The sequence below is a fragment of the Calidris pugnax genome, unplaced genomic scaffold (genome assembly GCF_001431845.1).
Source record: "Calidris pugnax isolate Ruff unplaced genomic scaffold, ASM143184v1 scaffold208, whole genome shotgun sequence".
Lineage (NCBI taxonomy): Eukaryota > Metazoa > Chordata > Aves > Charadriiformes > Scolopacidae > Calidris > Calidris pugnax.
The window spans coordinates 1057039-1071211 of record NW_015090967.1 but is presented as its reverse complement, the minus strand read 5'-3'; the positions used below and the strand labels follow the sequence as shown (position 1 = coordinate 1071211).

Sequence of the window (14173 nt, the reverse complement as noted above, 5' to 3'; positions counted from 1 at the left end):
CAAAAAGATGGATATCACCCCTTTCATTAAAAACAAAATATATACCACCTCTCATTGCACGCTATCACCTTATGCCGTTTAATATTGTGGATTTCTATGTATCTAGTCTGAAAGACTATACAAAAAGCGTGCACTTTTTTCATGTGTCCTCAAAAAAGCCACTATCGCCTTAAAAAATGCCTTACCATGCCACCTGAAAAGTCAGTGTGTGTACATTGTGAACCAGGCATGACCTACTGCTTCTTCTGAGGTAGAAGCAGAATGAAAAATAAAAATATTTTTCAGATTTGGAGAAATTGCTGCAGGCTTCCAAAAAGCATTAAGATCTATAGAGAAAACAGATTCTGAGTATTTTGACATGCAAAAGTATCTTTTATTTATGCTGGGAGCCTAACAAAGGAAAAAACAAAGCCAAACAAAAACTCATTAACTAATAAGAATTGAAATGTGATTTCTTTTCAGTTACTTAGAAGGACAGAAAGCAGTAGTTCTTACTCTCTAAATGACACCACTTTGAGTATAAAGAAATCCTTGAATCATAACGGAGAAATAAACCATTATATCTTACAAACTATGTCTAACTAATTTTAAAATAATTTCAATTCAAATCTATCTGTTAATCAGCAACATGGAGAGCAGACCTGAACTGATAATGGTGCCTGGATATTTTTTTTTTATCTTTAATATCTTTTTATACATTGCACACTTCAATATCTTTAATACACAATTCACTGCATATTTTTACACTAAACTTAAACTTACTAAACTACTGAAAAACCCTTACAAATTAGTCTAAGAGCCATGAAGTCATTACAGCACAGAGGCCCAAATACAACAAAATGCCAACAGTATTCCACCTGCAAATGCTCAGAAATCTTAAGTCAAACAATCAAAGTTTCTGATCCTGATTTATGAGCTCACAAGCTTTGTTGAGTTTCGTTTGCCTGTTTAAAGATTGGGATTTGCTTACCATCACACCTGCCTAGCTTTTCCCTTTACTGCCCAGTATGCAAGACCACAGAGGTAGCTGTTGGGTTTTCTGCTTATTTATTTATTTATTAGAACAGCTGAGACACTTGGGCTTCTGCATGACTCCAAGAAGCACTATCAAATATCACGAGACTCACTACAAGCAGCAGCAGCAGCTGCCCATTGTCCTACCCTGCAGGTTCCTACACACTCCAGGTTGCAGCTGGAGAACAGCACAAGGCATGACAAGAAGACAGAATAGCGCGCAACTTCCATACACATATTTCTAAGCACAATGTTCCTCCATAACAAAAAGGGAAAACTACAGTAATATATACCAAATGGTTCCTAATGAACAAATATGTACACTACATATACATATATGTACAACAAGAGGGAAATGTTCAAGTACATCCTGTGATTTTTGCTGAGTATCCAACATGCATTGAGCCTCTAGCAATCTAGTTTATACCTAAACTGCGCCAAAGCTCCCAGAAAATGACCTTTTGATAATATCTAAAATACGAAATTTCATTGAATGTTGTCTTCGTAATGAGAACACATTCACTCAGGTACAAATGATCTTTCTTAATTGAATAAAGAGTTCAGATTAACCTCAGAGCACCTATAACTATTTCAGAATACTTTCAGAGTTGTCCAAGGGAGAGTAAAATCAACTCCAAGGTGTACTCAATTCAGAGAAATTGCCACTCCTTATACAACTAAGTTCTGCAACATTTCTTTCTGTGCTGAAAGAATGGTAGATAAAGTAGGAATTAAAAAGCCAACCTAACTTAAAAATAAAAAGCTTGGTTGCAGGAAAGAACATTGCACATGAACTGTGTGCACTTAAACATCACTGAAACAGCTAAACAGAACAGGCTAGGTAGTGCCCATTTGAATAAAAAAAAAAAAAAAAAAAAAAGAGAAAAAAAAAAAAAGGAAAACGCCTAACAAAAAATATTCCAAAGTCATTTGGAAATAAGTGAAAAATCACTGGAATTTCCAGAACCACAAAACAATGCCATTTCAATAAATGCTGTTTCATTTTGATGATGGCAGGAACTGGTATTTAAAGTTACTACTGCAACCTATGAATAAGCACACACAGAACTATAAAGCAATGTTGCAATAGCTACAGACACTATTATCTAAATCAATAAATGCCTTTTACTACATATTTGGATTTCTGTAAATGCACACAAAAAGCAGCAGTGTCCTAAGTGAACTTCTGCCAAAAGAATAAGGACACAAATGTAACTTCAAAAAAGTGTTAAAGTGTTACCAGTAAAAAAAAAAAAACAAACACCAAAAAAGGTCATTTGCAGTAAAAAGTCTGTGAACTTTATTACATAAGAACAAAGTTTACATGAAAATGTACAAAATTTGTCATTATGACAATATAACATTAGACAATGAATGGTAAGTTATCATAAGATGTGCCTTTCTTGTCTTTAACATGCCAAACTTCTTAATTGCTAAAGCCTTTTCATTTAAATCCATAAGTAATCAAACATTTTGTATAACAGAACATTAGCCAGAAATTATTACAGTTTTTAAGATGAAAAGAAGTTTGAACAGCCTTTTTAAGCTCTTGGCACAATTAAATGGGCTTGCTAAGGCTGTTCCCTGAATGGTCTTGGGAGCCAAACAATTTCTTCCGAAAAAGGGCTGCTTAGATTGCCTGAAGTTGGCACAGAAAAACACTGCAGCTGTCAGGGCCTGGGATGTATCAATCTTCAGCATACCCAAGGAACATTCTGCCTACTCAAGTGTATGTTAACAGCTCAAGAGGTCAGCAAGAGTGTACCTTGAACAGCTGAGAACTTACGTATACAAGGCAGAATACAGATGTCATTTGAAAGATAGTGAAAATTACTCATTAAAACTAAGATTACTCACAATACATTTAATGTCAGATAAAGACATTTATACGCTGTGATCAAGTTTGCACATCAGAACTGAAGAATTATGAAAGAAAAAGAGAGCACACTGTGTATCCCCAGAAAAGTGGGATTTTCTCTCAGGCAGTTCATCATCATACCGAAAGGCATACAGAAATGAAGAGTACCTTAGGCCTTGAACATATTCTTTGCAAAGCAAACTGGATTTTTCTTACTGATTTTTAACAGCAGCAAGCTCAGAAACAGGGACAAACATAAGATGAGCCACTGACAAAGGTTATATGGCATGACTATCTACAGCAAAAGTATTCACTTGCAAGTGAAGTTGTGAATTTATTAAACATTAGTCTAAGTTACAAAATAAAGAATCTCTTTGGCTTATACTCAGGGAAGGACAAATATTTAAATTGAAACAATTGAATCCCCCTTTGGAAGAGAAATCCAAGCATAAACACTGCTCTGGACATAAGATATCAAAAGTATGTAAAACTATCTATATGGCATATGCTTATTTATCTAAAGTGACCTAAACATAGGATGTTTTTGAGTATTTTTACACTGCTTTATCAAGGGCAATTAGCTGTCATTCTTTTAAAGTAATGCTACTGAATTGCTATAGGAAAATCTTAAATTAGCTGTGAGCAGAATGCCAAAACCAGCCTTTTTCTTTTTCTTGTTCACAGGAACTATATATCCATGACAGTGTGAGTATTAAATTTACAGGTAGGTTTCATTTTTGTTTATGTGTCTGTCATGCACTGTGTTGAGAACAAGGATAAAGTGAACAACCTCCTCCTTTAGTATAAATTCATACATCAAGCATCTCAGTTACCTACAGTTTGAAATCAGAACTCTTTTTGATGTTTCACTGTATTTATTTCAAAGCATGTTAATTATTAGTAATGTTCATAGCATGCCTTTTATAGCATTACAAATTATTACTTACTATTTAGGAAGACCCATCTTCTGAAATCTGGAAAAGAATACCCCCAGAACAGGAGCAAAAAACCCACAAAACCCAAGAAACCAACCTCTTTCCCATCCACCCTACCTCCCAGCCCTCCCACCCCAATAATTGCTAGAAAAGCACAGGACACAAACTCTCATTTTAGATTTTTTTAATTAGCAGATGCCCTCAAAAGGCAAAATGAAACAGTTGTGAGGTCAGAGGGAGATACTGGTTTACTGGTAATTTTTACTAAGAACTCTACAATAATCAGATACTGAAAAATTTCTGTATTATGAAGTGAACATTTCAACACAAAGTGAAATACTCATGACTGTCAGGCTGGAAGAGTTTGTATGCAAATTCAAAATACGATATGGAATGGAGGAAAAGTATGAAATAAAATGGCAGGTTTATGCACTAAAACATCTGCAAGAAAATTGTTTATATGGATTATTTTTGGACTCCCTTAACATCTAAGTACACTTCTGACTGAAGAGCTCAAGCCTTTAATCAAGCTGACATGTACACTTTACATGCAAGTGACAGACTTGTTTCTTGACGTCTCATAAGAATTTTAAACCTACACTGTTGTATGCTGCCAGTACAGACTCTTGATCCTGCTGTGCCAGTGTGTCTTTGAGATTTCCAGTCATGTATTACATTCCTCAATAAGTGGAATTATTTCTAGAACCCACCCAGTCCTGCTGAGTGGTCACAGTACAGAATAATCCTAGACTTCACAGAACATATCTTTCAGGTGCTACACTTTTCAACAATCTAAAGAGTCACTAGAAGACTGATCATTAACTCACAAGAAAACTTAGTGTCTTATACACACCAGGTTTTAAAACACTTTCCCATTTACTCCCCAATTGCTTAATGTTGCAGTATAAGGGGTATGCAACCAACATGTAATTTTATGAGACTAGGAAAAGTTTAATATATCTTCCAGCTGTAATTTTCTATTTATAGAATTTCCTGCTATCTTTTTGGTAGTTTTGGCCACAAAAATGCTTTTGAATCAAAAACGGAAAAAGACAGTATACTGCTTTACTTACATGTATATGTGGAATATAAAAAATTGTGTGTCAATAAGTATACACACATACCACCCAAGTGATTACATCCTCACTCAGAGCTCTGTTGAAAGCAAACAGACAATACAAAAATAATACATCTTACCATGTTACAATGTTGGCACACTAACAGTGGTCTAAGCAAAAATACTGCATCACTGATACTAAAAGATGCTGTCATTACACATCATTTTATAAACGGACTCTCAGATTAGCCCACAAGTGTGACAAAAAGACAGCAATGCACTTAACTGAATAATTTTATGATACATTCTTTATTGACATAAATAATTGACTCATTGTGGCATCAACGGACAAGAAATACAAGATATTCCCTGGCCTGTCATGACATAGTCAATAAATTAACATCACAGAAGTCAGATCAGTACCATTACAGGAGGACAGGACAAAAATAAACATGCATTAAACAGCAGAAAGAAGTTATGAGACAGAAATGGATCTATGACACACAATGCCACTCTCACTGAGTAACTAAATTACTTCCTCAGCTCTTTGGTGAACACACAGTCAGAATGCTTTGCACGCCTTCATTCACTGGTACAGTCATTACACTGACAACTGCTTTTTTCAAAGTATCCAACACTGAAAACTTAACACTTGGTTGAAGTAAGAATTGTTTTAGAGGGGAAGATATGAGAAAGCAAAGAGTTCAGTTCCAGAGGTAAGGGTTTGCTTCAATCGCGTTATAGATGAAGGGTAAGATATATCTGTGAGCTTTCATTTCAATCTATAAATACCTAAACTACTTCAATTAAAACTAACCATAGTCATTGAAATAATTTGGATGGAAGATGCACAGAAAGGAACACGACGTGAATTTTCTGAGTCACATCGCTGCTTTCTGGAAGTGTTACAATTCTAAGAGTTCTTTTAAGACTCCAGTCACTTATTTGAGAGCACAGGATAATCCCAATGGTTCAGCATAGACCTCAGAATTAGCTTTTGTTTAAATATAATGCTGTGATTAATATAATCATAATTAATCTGTGATTTTCAATGCATCCGAGAATACAGGAATGCACAAGTAGTTCTATTTTACAGACAATATAACCATACGCATACATTTAGGTATATTCACTCTGAATTACCACAACTAATCAAGTAAAATTTGGGTCCATTGCATCAAGTCTGCCTGAAATGACTTCGTAATACTTTCAAAATCCTGCAAAATTGCAGACAAATAAGGGAATTTTGCATATCTAAGTCATGAGGTAAATAGTACCTGAAATAGTTGAAACAGTGCACTTGAAAATATTATAGAAGAGTAAGATTATCTGAAGTCATTCTCTAAAAACAGCAAACCTCCTCCTGAATCAAAATACAGTTTGACAGGAAAACCAGACCTGCTGCAACCATTCTCCTCCAGGCTGAATATGTAACTACATGGTAAACATAGACATCTGAGTGTGTCCTCATGGCAGTCAGACAAAATCCCCAGTGACTGAAGGAAAGGCAATACCATACCCTTTTTTTATAAAGGGTAAAAAGGAAGACCCTGGGAACTACTGACTAACCAACATCACTGCAGTGCCCAGTAAAATCATGGGCACTATGGGCACTAACTGATCCTCCTGCAAGCAATGTCAAGGCATATGGATGACAAGAAGGTGATTAAAGACAGAAAACATGGCTTCAGCAAGGGCAAATTGCTCTCGACTAACAGCCTTATACAATAGAGTGACTGCCTCAGTGGACATGTGAAGAGCTAAGGATGTCATATACCTAGACTTCTATAAAGCTTTTGATACAGACCCCCACAACATTCTTTCCACTTCATTGGGGAGATATGGATTTGATGGATGGACAGTTAGGCTGATGAGGAGTTGGCTGGATAGCCTTGTCCAAAGAGTTACAGTTAACAGATCAATCTCCAGATGGAAACCAGTAACAAGTGGTGCCCCTCCAGGGCTCATACTTGTCACCAATACTTTTTTAATACCTTCATAAATGACAGAGACAGTGGGATTGAATGTACCCTCAGCAAGTTTGCAGATGAGTGATGCAGTTTCTATACCAGAGGAAGGGATGGCACCCAGAGGGAAACAGACAGGTTTGAGCAGGCCCATGTGAACCTCATGAAATTCAACAAGGCCAAGTGCAGGGTCCTGTACCTGGGTCAGGACAACTCCCAGCATCAATACAGGCTGGAGGATGAGTTGATTGAAAGGAGGTCCTGCAGAGAAAGATTATGGTATACAGAGAAGGGTATACCGGTGAATGAAAACCCGAGCATGAGCCTGCAACGGGTGCTTACAGGCCAGAAGGCCAACTGTATCATCAAAAAAAGTGTGGCCAGCGTGGTCAAGGGAGGTGATTCTCCCTCTGCACTCATTAGACCCCACCCAGAATACTGCATCAAGCTACGGGGACCCTAGCACCAGAAAGATATGGACCCATCAGGGCAGGTCCACAGTAGGGCCACAAAGATGACCAGAGGGCTGGAACACCTCTCCTGAAGAAAGGCTGAGAGAGTTGTGGTTTTTCAACCTGGAAAAGAGAAGGCTCCTAAGGGATCCGGCTGCAACTTAAAGGAGGCTTCTAAGAAAGAGACAGAGACTTTTTACAGGCCTGTAGTGACAGGAGGGACAACAGTTTTAAATTGAAAAAGGCTAGATTTAGACTTAAGAAAGATATTTTTTACAACAAGGCTGGTGGGGCACTGGCATGGGCTTGTGGATGCCCCACCATTGGAAGTGTTCAAAGTCAAGTTGGATGGGGCTTTAAGCAACCCACTTTACTGAAAGATGTCTCTGCCCATGGCAGGGGGGTTGGACTAGATGATCTGGAAAGGTCCTTTCCAACAGAAATCACTTTATGACTCCATGATCTCTATACCAAATTTTAGATTCCCACTGACATGATGGGGAACAATTTGAAATAGTTGCACACAGACATACTGTATGTACCTAGGTACCTACTTTTATGAAGTGCAAAAATAGATCTTTTTTAAAAAAAAAAATTAAAAAAAAAAATCTCAATCTCAGTTCCTTTTCAGTTTTACTCAAATATTCCAAACAGGCATTTTTCAGAAGGAAAGACCAGGTATGCAAAAATTCATTCTATTTAGTTTTAATTTATCCCAAGTAAAAAAGCAAAAGAAATTTAACAAACTTAGCTATTCAACAACAATACTTCTGTCTATAATACGTAAAGAATACAGCCTTTATTAGCAACACCTGTACTAATCACTCATGTGATTTAGATTCCTTATGGCAAAATATAAGAGTATAAAACAACAAAAAAATCACCCAAAGCACTAAACAGCTGTCGTCCCTTGGCACCAATAAATATGTGGTCTTGGCCTAATCACTAATAAAATAATTAGTATTTAATGAATGGGAGCATTAAACACTTCGCCCCATTTTGAAAGGACAGTATGGATATCAACAATTCAACCAGAAGAAATACAAACGCATTCAAATTCTCATACCGGTAGTTCACAAACATTTAAAATTTGGTCACAAAGTCAGAAGAGTTAAGAACCAAGTCAACATAAAAACACATCACTAAGGAAGACCTACAGCTTTTTAAATTTAATATTAATTTCCATGCTCAGCTATTGATTTAAAAACATTTCTTGTATATACTGTCAACATGCATGTCAAATAGCTATTTACATATGAAACAATGTACCTTCTTTTTTGTTATTTAATATATTTTTCATATTTATTTGTAAATAAAGTGAGGGGGTTAAAACGACTTATAAGTCAATGTTATCATGGCTACATTAGATTTCCAGTGGGTGTTCTCCATATTAACTTGGTCCAGAATGAAAAAATGCATCTGTTTTTCCAGCTAATGAAATATTTTTCATATGAAGAGTTTGTTATAGCAATCCTATCTGTTATCAATGCTAGTGATACCCAATACATAAAATAAACATAATACAAAGCCAGCAGTATGCAAAGCCCCCATCACTCCACATTCCACAAAGAAACAGCCCACCTTCCTTTTTCCTCATCTACCCAAAAATGCTTAGGGACACACATAGTCCTACAAATTCCTAAGATATCAAAGGGACAGGCATTATAGCCATCACTGACAGGAAAAGCACATGTGCTAGAGAACACTGACAAGAGCACCCTAAAAACAGTGCATGCAACTGCAGGGAAAAATGAAAAGCAGGGTACTCTTACTTTTTGCTCAACCATAAAGTTAGAAAGGAAGCCCTCAATTAGGAAAATACCACCTTTTTTAGCAACAAGAGATGCCATGTTACCTTTGAAATGAAAGCTGCAATGAATAAAATTACGCCTGTTGGGTGTTTTTTTTTAAACTAATAATGGGTAAATTGTTAAAATGCTTGTTTGAACCAAAAACAGCACTCTTGGCAAATAAAGAAAGTGATCCTAGGCTGCAAAATATGAAATGAAGCTAATAAAAAATAAGTCATTTTGGGAATTACCATCAGTAGCATAAGGAAAAACAGAAGACATGCTCGCTTCTTCCAACTCTCCGGATTTCCAGCAACATGAGACACTCAACTGGATGTGGAAAACAGAGTCTCAAATCACTCTGTTTTGTTCCAAGTGAGGCTTTCATGAAGTTTTCCACGACACAATACTTTAAAGAACCTTTCCTACCTTTTTAGTTATAGAATAGGAAGCAGGAAAGCACCTGTAGTTCAGCACTTAAGAGACTGAGAGCTAAAACACCAAATACGTATCTTCTGCTTTAGGAATGCACATTATTTTGCACCATATAAAGTACTTCCACCAACGAAAAAAGAGTGCAAGAAACCAACTACAGAATATGCTGTAAATAAATCAATTCTTAAAATATAGTCACCAGGTGGTTTAAATACACAAAATTGAAAAGAAAGCACCTGAAAGCTAAAGAACAATACTCTTGTCCCAGAAACTCCACTCAGAGAATGAGCTTCTAGAGATAAAACAAATCATTCCCCTTACAAAAAAAAAAATAATCAAAAACAAACAAACAAAAAAAAAACCACACAAAAAAACCCACAAAAAACAAAAACCCCACATGACAGAAATAGACAAACCACTCTTATTTCCTTTACCAGGAGCAACTATGCTTGCAAAAGCAGGACGTCCATCTGCCCCCAAAAAATAAGAATCACAGGAGACAATTAGATGGGAGTAAAACACACACCACATCAGCAAGGAATAAGAACATAGGCGTTGAAGATTTTCCATGGAAGGGTCTTGAGATACTAAGGTGGTAGGCAGCAGCATAAAACCCTGAAATGGAATGCAGCATTTGAAGCAAGTAACAGAGACCAGATGTGTCATAACTTACTGTTTGACCTTTGCCTTTCCACTGCCCCCCAACAATGTTAAGGCAGTCACAGAAATGGAACAACAAGGTCCCAAAGGAAATACAAATAAAAAAAAATAATCCATGTTTCCTTTGCAGTTATTTTTGGGACAATTACTCAAATTATCAACTAATTCTCAAGTGAAATTAGAAGAGGAACACTCAAAAGTCGTTTATTAAGTGATTACCAAATTAATTATAGAATGCTCTACTGCAGACACAACAATAATTTTCCCAAAACAGTATAATACAGAGGCAAACATTCTTCAGATTGTCTATGGAGGAGTCTTGGACAAAGCCGAGAAAGTAAAAAAAAAAAATAAAAAATATATATAATCAATCTGGGAGCTCTGGACCACCTTCTTAATTTCGCTTTCTCATTTTTGCAAATCCCATCACAGAATTACACGATAACATGAGTTTTTATAGAGTGACTGCAAATTGAAAATTGTTGTGCTTTTAACAGGCCCTCCTCCAAGATCTTCCTTGTTATGATTCAAACTCCCACAATGTTTTTAGGAGTCTTAAAGAAAATACCAAACACTGCAAACCTAAGCTGCAGAAGTCGATACTTACCAGCAGAATTTTAGCTTTAGAAGAATGGAAAGAAAAAAAAGGAAATCCTCAAGATACATTTGACTCTCTAGACACCTTCATGTGGTGGAAAGTTACCTTAAATGACAAAAAAAATGTGAAGAAAAAGAACATAGGTTTAAACATAAAGGTCACCATCCCAGATGAGAAAAATGGTCAGCTTCAGGATCCTATTGCAGAGAAGAGACAACAGCCAAAAGCAGATGCCTGGAATACCTGTGGTTAGAGCAAAGCTACCATGCACAATACTTCCACTAAGACTGAGGAGCTTTATTTGCCAGAGAAGGCTTCCATATAGCTAGCCAATGGACACCATATCACCAATAGATTCCAGCTCCCACTGGAAAGACTTCATTTCAGAAGTTCAGTTTATATGACTGTGAATAAAACAGTCCAAGTAGGTCTGGAGAAGTAGGAAAAAACCTTAGCATGTTTTATTCAGGTGCTAGATAACTGATGGATATATACATCTTTATTTCCATAACCTCATTCAGTGTTCCCTAGAACCAATTAAAACTTTCAGCCTCAATCATCTGATAATTTCTTTTTCTTTGAAAAATAAAATATACAAAATGCCAATGCCTAAACAAATACTTAAGGCTAATCCTTTATTTCTAGTACACTGTTAAACTATTAAACCAGTTTTCAGTTGGGAAGTCTGGAAGTACAGTTTATGTGTTTGTGAATGTAATTCTCCAAAGAAAAAAAAAACAATAAACAAACAAAACCAACCTTAGGCAATTTTATCCAGTTGCTGGATTAAAAGCTAACATCCTCTCACTAATGTCTTTAAATACATAACATTTCTAACTGAAGTGCCTGCTAAGGTAGTCTCCATAAGAGATAACCCTACCTAAAAGAACAGAACAGAAGAGCATAAGACAAGGAAAATCTTAATAGCAGCTCAAACACTTCAAGGACTTCACACACTGGCACTGGTTCCCCCGAGGAGCTGCTGCCTCCTGCCACGGAAATACTCAAAATCTGACAGGATACTATCCTAGGCAACCTGCGCTAGGGTGGGGTGGAAGAGACCCTCTGAAGAGGTTGGTTCCGTTACAAACAGTTTCGTGATTCTGATTAACAAGACCCACAAATGTTAGACGACAATTTAAGACAAGACCCAAATCCAAAGGAAGTCACAGCACATGAAATATAATTCCACTAAAGGAATTAGATGGTCTGTAAAAACTTTATATTTCAACTGTGAAGAAATTAGAAAAGCATAACACTAACTTTGCCCTATATACTTGTTTTCAAGTGGCCTGTCTTTGCACAAAGTCTTCATATGAAATATGAACTTAAAATGAATTAATCATCCCTGAATAATTTTATCAGTTGACTTTTAAATCAGCTGAAGAAGCTTAGTGAAGCCTATTTTAGTTCCTATCCAAATTCAGAGTAACTTCACAAACCTTCAAAAAAGGTTATTTTAGATAAATCTCACTTTTGAAAAACTGCATTATTGACTAGGTTATCACCTCTTTTACTCACTAAAATATGCTTTCCCCCTTCTTAACGTAACATACATTCTTAAATATATCTCTTTACATTCAATGATGGATTAATAAAATTATGAAGTATGTAGATGTCTATAACACTGCTTTCAGAAAAGAATCCCAGCTTATAAATTACTGCTTCAGTTCCCTTTGTTTTATTAATAACCTGAAATAATGCATCTCCTATTAGAAGGACAGTATGTATTAGATTCTAGATACCTAGAGCTGGAGAGGTTACTGCAGAACACAGAGTTCTGTTTCCAAATACAGGAACTTACTTTGATGTTCTTTTTCAGTAGTTTCCCTCCCAGGAAGCTACCTGATATGATACAAGACAAAAATATAGGAATGGCAAGATAATATGCATTAGACATAAATACACTTTAAAGTATTTTCTGATTGTTGACTTCAAAATTATTGGAATGGGTTGATCAAGGAACAAGTAGAAATGCACATGTAACTGAATCAATCTAAAGGGGAAATCAGATACTTAACAATACCCTGTGTACATACAAGTTACATTATCAAAGTGAATAGAAATTCAGATTTGTACTGTTTACTTAAACATTTCTATTATTTATAATGCTCTTCAAGAATACTTCACGCTAGTAGGTTTTAGTAATATATAATTTATGTTCAACTAGTAAATGAGCAGAGCACAGGGCCTTCCTTCTGCCTCCACCAAATTTTGTCTGATACTGCACATCTGCATATCAAGAAGATGAAACTAAATTATCGTTATAAAGTTTTCTAAACTTCTCCCACAAGAAATTAAAAATACCCTCAAACCATTCATTGTTCAGTATTTCTAAACAGGATTTTTATTGACAGTTCCCTCTCCCTGTAGTTCTCCTTTGCAACAAGTTTCTGTAAGCAATCTGGATTCTGCCCATACAGGAAATCCAGTGCCAGTTGCTAGGTGTTACCAATGCTACTTCAGCAACAAACCACTACTAACTCTAACATGGACACTATTTTTTATTCACAGATATGATTACATCAGCCCAGCCCTTTGTGGATTTAACCAGACAGTGTCCCACAAGAAAATACTGGTTTGGCCACCAGGAAGCAAGCAAGAAAGTAACCACAGCATTTGATGTCACCTTCCTCTCTGCAGCATCCCTTAGGTGTAATCCACTTGTTTGGCAGAGAATTAGCATAGATCTCTATGGCAAGACCTCATATTGTCCACATTTTGTTATTTTCATGAAATGTACCTAAACATAAGCCACAAAGGACCAATTGGAAAAATGAGGGAAGTGTACCTGTGAAGGGAGTTAACAGGGAGACAGTCTGGGGGAACTTTTGAAAGTACAACTGTACTCAGTTCATAAAGCCCTCCCTCCCAGGAACAGCCTGGGCATACTTAGTCCTGCTGCAAGGTAGAGAGAGAAATTAAATGACCTCTAAAGGTTCCTTCCAGATCTACATTTCTGTAAAATCCCTCCGTTTGTTTATTTTTCCAGGAGTTGCACAAGGCAGCACCTCAGTACTCCTGCCACCACACATCAAGCAAATAAACGGTGTCTTCTTGTGGAGTGGGGAGAAAGAAAAAGCTTCCAGGCCAAGTGTTTGTTTTAAAGCCAGAGAAAGAGGCCGTTAAATTCAGCTCAGGGAGCCGCTCCCGCTCCCACCGCGGCTGCGGAGGCGCCATGCTGGACCCGGGGGCCGCCGCCGCCGCCCAACAGGTGGGCGCCGCCCCCCCTGGGGCGCCCGCCGAAGGCGTGATGGATGCTGAGGCGAATCCCCGCGGCCCCCACCCGGCCCTCCTGCCCCACACGGGGCAGCCCGGGGCTCTGCTCCCGCCTCTTGCCCTCCGCGTCCGCCAGAACCGGGACGCGATCCCTCCGTACTTCCGAGCTGTAGGCGGGAGGGGGCTCC

General features: G+C 37.2%; 1 protein-coding gene across 5 annotated transcripts in view; it reads right to left on the bottom strand.

Moving 5' to 3' along the window:
* The window catches only part of CNTLN (centlein), a 191034-nt gene that overhangs the window by 176355 nt on the left and 506 nt on the right, over positions 1-14173 (bottom strand). The window lies entirely within an intron of this gene.